This window comes from Parasteatoda tepidariorum, chromosome 7 (genome assembly GCF_043381705.1).
Source record: "Parasteatoda tepidariorum isolate YZ-2023 chromosome 7, CAS_Ptep_4.0, whole genome shotgun sequence".
Classification (NCBI taxonomy): Eukaryota; Metazoa; Arthropoda; class Arachnida; order Araneae; family Theridiidae; genus Parasteatoda; species Parasteatoda tepidariorum.
In genome coordinates, this window is record NC_092210.1 from 43298265 (window position 1) to 43304297 (window position 6033).

The window sequence follows — 6033 nt, forward strand, 5'->3', positions numbered from 1 at the left end:
CAACTATAGAGGTTTTGAAGATTGCAAAGAAGATAGGGTGAAAAGTCATATTTATTAGAAAATATACTTTTAAAATTGTATCAGATAGTTAAATTTTAAGTTTTTGATTTTTCTTTTTGGGTTAAGAAGAAGTTATACTCTTGTTTTCTTCATTTTTGTAATAAAACATTCTAAAATAATAAAAAGGGTTCTACATTTTGTAGTGAAATAAATTTTACATAAATAAATATAAATTGTTATGTGAGAAAGAAATGACGGAAAAGTTACGTGACTGTAAATTGAAAATAAAATAGTTTTGTAAGTTCACAAACAACATTTTAAAGTTAATTTTAGTTTTACAAGAACCCATTGAAATCATTTAAATTTTTCATAAAGATGTTTATATATTCCTCACTATATATTTGTGGAAATTTAATTTTTTTTCAAATCTATAAATTTTAGTGTTTTTAGTTGCAATAAATTGTAAATAAAATTGAAGCCTTAAAAAGGAATTATATAATATTTTAAGTTTAATGTAGAGAATTACACAAACAAAGGTTTTCATTCTCCAAATTACTTAAAAGGTTAAATTGCGAAATTTTATTTCTTTTAGAATTTTCAATCAAAAATGCAATCTATAATGTTTAAAAATTTTAAATTTTGTTGATATATACATATATATCGAAAAAATTCATTCTTATTTTGTAGGTATTATATGAAATGTAGTTACAATACTAGAAACAAATTGTATGAAGTTCAATATGATTTTAAAATGCCTATGTACGCTTACATATTTTACTCTAATGTTACATTATTTCGTGTACTTATATTTAATTATTTTTTGTCTCGTACATTTCATTTGTAACTCTTTCTTTATAATTGTCAATTGTATTTGATTGGAGATCCGCAAATTCAAATTCTAAATTAAGTTTGAATCAGTTCAGTGATCTTAACTTATTTGTTTAATTAATTGTTCGAGTGGCAGCGTTACAAAAGTTTGGGTCATTTTTTTATTTTTCTTTTAGCATTTGACAATGGGAGAACAACAATGAATCGATTGGTGGGAAAACTGCAGATCATACCAGAGTGGGTTCAGAGTTAAGACTCAAGTATCTTAGAATCATACCGTTAGAAGGTGAAAAAAATAAGAAATAAATATAATTAATTAAACTATTTGTTTTCTATTTCTCCGAAGGCACATTATAATTTGTTTGACAAAAGAAAATTTTAATCTGATTAAAATTATCTTTTTTTTCCTACTATATTTCAACATTTTATTTAGCTTCAGGAGGGATGACAGATGTTGCTTTTAATTAATTGTACACATTAATTTGCAAATATTTTATTTAATTCTAAATTATTTTCTAACATTTAAACTTAGTCTGTTATAGATTAACCTTAAGTCGCATGGAAGGACCAACGGCATGTTTGATTTATGTGTGCATGCATGTCTAACTTATACTTCTTGTATTGCTATTGGTTTAGTTGCAATTTTAGCCTTTTTCACAAACAATGGAATAAATATTGTACTTCACTGAGTTTTTCCTCAATGAAATGAAATCTAAATGAATCCCCAGCTCCAAAATATATTTTAATTAACGTGATGACTTTTGTATCATTAGAGCACAAGCTTATTTTGTCTTTTTTTAATTATGTTTACATACTTGTTGAATTTTACTAAAGAAAACCAGATTGTTTATCACGCAATTAAGTTAATCTGGCTATTTGTCATTATTAAGTTCTCCTCAAAAACAATCCATTTTGTTACTCATTTATTTATAAAATTAGAGAGGATTTAGAGAATTTACTGAATTTTATAAAATGAGAAATTCTTTTTAGATACATTAATTATATTTATTTTATATCCTGTTTGGAAAAGTAATTCACATCTATGATAAAGTATTTCTTTCTTTCCACAGTATATTGCTGTTTATGCTAATGAAGTGGTATTTCTTAGAATTGTGAATTGCTTTAATAAAATTAGTCTGTTAAATAAAGTAATTTGGTTATTTAATTTATTCATTATTTTTCAATTAATTTAATTAAGTAAATTGATAAATCAAAGTGCAATATTTATTTCTAGATATAATCTTTCAGATATGATAATTCCATATCATCCAATTTGGCCACAAAGTTATATCCATTTAACATCAAACCTATTGCAGATGAATTAAATTTTTTAAGATAATAATTTCGTGATTAATTAAATGATTGACTCAGAAAATAAAGTATTTCATTTCAATTATGAGTTGCTAATACAATTGTATCTTTTTTTGATTAAAGTTACAACTTTTGCTTTTAAGGGTTCCAGAGGGTATATCATAAAAAGTTTTCTATCTCTTAAAAATATATTTTATGACTTGCTATATTCTAAGTAATCTAATACCAAATACAAGATAATATTAAAAATGCTTCTAAAATTACAACAAAATTACTGAAATCCATTCACTGAGAGCAAAAAATAACACACCTATTTTATAAACTGGAATCGTCAACAAACTCAAGAAATGTTGCTCAAATTTATTTATTCAAAGTTTTGTCTTTAAGTGCTGCCATCTAGTGTGGAAGAAACTAGAAATCCAAATTAAGATGGCCAAAGGTATCTCACCCATTGTGGTGGTCCTGAAAGACTGGATACCACTTCTGGTGAACCGCACTAGGTCTGCTCATCGGGAAGACTGATTGTGCAGCTCATTGGAAATAAAAGTTTTGTCTTTAATTTGCTTAGCTTAATTGAAATTTTTTCATCTTTCTTTCACATTTTCTCGACTTCTAATAAACTTATTAAATAAAAATTTGATTACCGATTTGAGTATAGCTTGCTACGCATGTTACTTAAATCTCTATTAGCTCTTGAATATTAGTAAATATTTAATAATATTATTTATTGCTTGTTTAAAAACTTCATTCGTTTCAAAAATATACAAATCGGAAATAAAAGTCAACGTATCTCAAACGCTCAAAAATATGAGCCCATTTTCAAGATATGCCAGACGTGAATGAGAAGAAACAAAAATGATCTGGAATATAAAACGTAAAGTCGCCAACGAAGATTGAAAAAAATAAAGGTGAGAAGCAAAACTAGAAAAAAACCCTGTTTTTTTTTACTGTGTAATTGAAAAAAAAATCAGAAACCATTGCGGAGATGCCAAGATGTTTTGAAACATTAATTTGTGAATTATTTTCAGCGTTTTCTGGTGTGTTATGTAACAAATTTCCTTTGAAGTATTTTTTGAATTTGAAAAGAAACAGAGCTTAAGAAAGTTTAAATTGACTTAAACTTTAATTGCAAGATAAAATTAAATCCAATGATTAATTTGATAAGTAATGAAGATGGAGTAATTATATTTCTTTAAATAAGCAAGTTCGTAATATTTATTTTTGGTAATTCTTTTAAAATTTACTGCTGTTGCAAAATTATTTGAGATTCGCTTTTTTAAGACGAAAAAAAAAATGATTTGACTTTTTCTTTCTTACGTTAAAACCACTGGTTGTCTCGCTTTGCAAATAATAGAGATCTGTTGAAACCATAGGCTGAAGCAATAAATATAAATGAGCTTCGGTTGATGTTTCTTTTGCGTTAAGAAAAAAAAAGGTTATTTTCGTGGCAGAAATGTTAAGAGATGAAAAGAAGATTTCTGGCATGTCAGACTACTTCTTAACGGAATACAAGTGGAATAAATATTTTATTCTAGGTTGTTATCTATGGCAGCAATCTAGAAATGTATCATTTATAAGAATTTCTATTCTTTTAAAACTTATTTTAATGAAATCTAAAATATGCTTTAATGATAATTTAAATCTTTATTTACTTTTGCATGCTAATGTATTTATCATTTTTTAACTCTTAAAAATTTAATATATTTTGCTTACTTATAAGAGAAAATTTAATTGCTTTCTTTTAGTCTTTATGAATAGTTTACTAAATTTTAGATGGTTTTTTGTACTTTGTTCATTAATGCTTTATCTACAGTATTTTCTATACCTTATTTTAAGGAGTATTCTTAAATCACTTTAATTTAAGCTTTTCATTTAATTTTGTTTTATTAAACATGTAATATTCCGTTTGACCAATTTTTTGTACTCATATTTTTTAATTTTATTTTAATAAAATAATGAAGATAAATAAAATAAAAGTGAACGCAAACAGTTTCAAATAAAACTACCATACTGTATTGTAACAACATTCTGGATAAAAAAAATATAATTCTAGTAATAAAAACCAAAATGGTATTTATTACTAAATGGTATTTAAACCATTCATTTGGTAATTTTTCCGTTCATATGTTAACGGTTCACCGGAAATTCTGGTTCCCAAAATCATAATTCTTATTACTACATATTTAGTAAAAAATAGAAAATTAGTAAGTAAATTTAACCGAGTAAGTGAGTTTTAAGCATGGCTTTAAGGTATCAAGAAAAAATTACTCGAATTTATAACATTTATCATATTTTGGTAGTTTTGACTTTCCTATATTAAAGCTGTTCTTCGATGACCCTGAATGACCCTGTTGTCGAAATGACCCTGTTGTCGAAATGACTTGTCTACCAAATGGTATGTCGACGAAATGACCTAGTCGTTGAAATGATCTATTGATGAAGTGTTGTCGACGGAACGGCCTGTCGATGAAGTGATTGTCACCTAAATTAATGGAACCCGGAAAATTAAACTATATTTCAATACAGACAATCGGTTAATAAATATATATAAAAAGATAAAAACATAAAAAATATTGTTTAAAATAATAAAATTATTTTAATATCTTCGATGTATAGGACTCTTGCATTGAAATCCAAAGACGTTACATTTATTGAGAAGGGAAAGAATAAAAATGTTTTCGCATACTATTTTGAAAACAAAGAAAAATTAATAAACTACATAATTTATTTGGAAAGAGATAAAGAAAAATATGATTATAATTTTAATAAGAATATAGATTTGAATATAATATGATTATAAAATAAAGAAAGTTCAAAAGCTAAGAAGTATTTAATGTATATAAATTTATGACATCATAATAATAATACAAAAATAATGATTTTTTCATGATAAATAATTTTATTTCTACTTCCAAAGTTTTTATCTATTAAAAATAAGCTTTCAAAAGATAAATATCATTTTCCCACTAACATCTTTTATTAGAAAGCAATGATTGTAAAACATGAGATGAAAATATTTTTCCAAGTGTTTGAGAGTGGAATTCTGGAAAACAATTCAACATTTTCACGAAATTTTTTTTGCTACGGGGTATTTGGATAAAATACCGATTTTTAAGCCCATTTTCAAAGGAATCTGATTCGAAGAGATAGAGTTATATTTAGTCATTTCGATATTTGAGATTCGGAATCTTTTTTGAATTTAAATTTCAAAGAAAATGGAAAAATATGTTTCTTATTCTTAAAAAAAAAAAACGCTCTTTATGTTCCACTTTTTAGAATATATATATATATATTTATATAAATTGCCTTTAAAATTAACATAATTTTCCTATAAATTGCGAGTGGGATGTTTCTTTAACAAAAAAGCAAAACATATGTCATTAGATTTAGATAGGTAGAGACAAATTGCATTTAATATGTTTCAAACTACATAAATTTGCATACGCACATCTTCTTATTAATAAATAAACCAACCGTGCAACCAATGTAATCTGTACATGTAATAAAGTGCAGTAATTTAGTGCAGTAGTAAAGTGCTTGTGAGTGCATGTAATTTGTGTGTCTAACAATTGAAAACAATTTACGAAACCCGATTTTCGATTTTTCTCGATTTTCATACTATATGAGTCATATTATGAATAGTAATCATATATTTATTTTCGGCTGGGAAACGTTTTTTAGGTGTAATATGTTACAGTCAATGGAGAGTTAAATATTTTTTGCTGCACATGCTCATATATAAATGGACCATCACGTTTTTTATGAATCCCATCTCATAGCAACGGGTAAATATTGATAAACCTACTGCATATATTCTTTCTTTAAAGAAAGTTTATTATTTTAATATTTTTATATAATAAGAATATGTGCTTTCACATGTATATATATATATAT

General features: G+C 25.4%; 1 long non-coding RNA gene across 1 annotated transcript in view; it reads left to right on the top strand.

The window, feature by feature from the left end:
• Positions 1–6033, top strand: part of LOC139426016 (uncharacterized) — a 207388-nt gene that overhangs the window by 106930 nt on the left and 94425 nt on the right. The window lies entirely within an intron of this gene.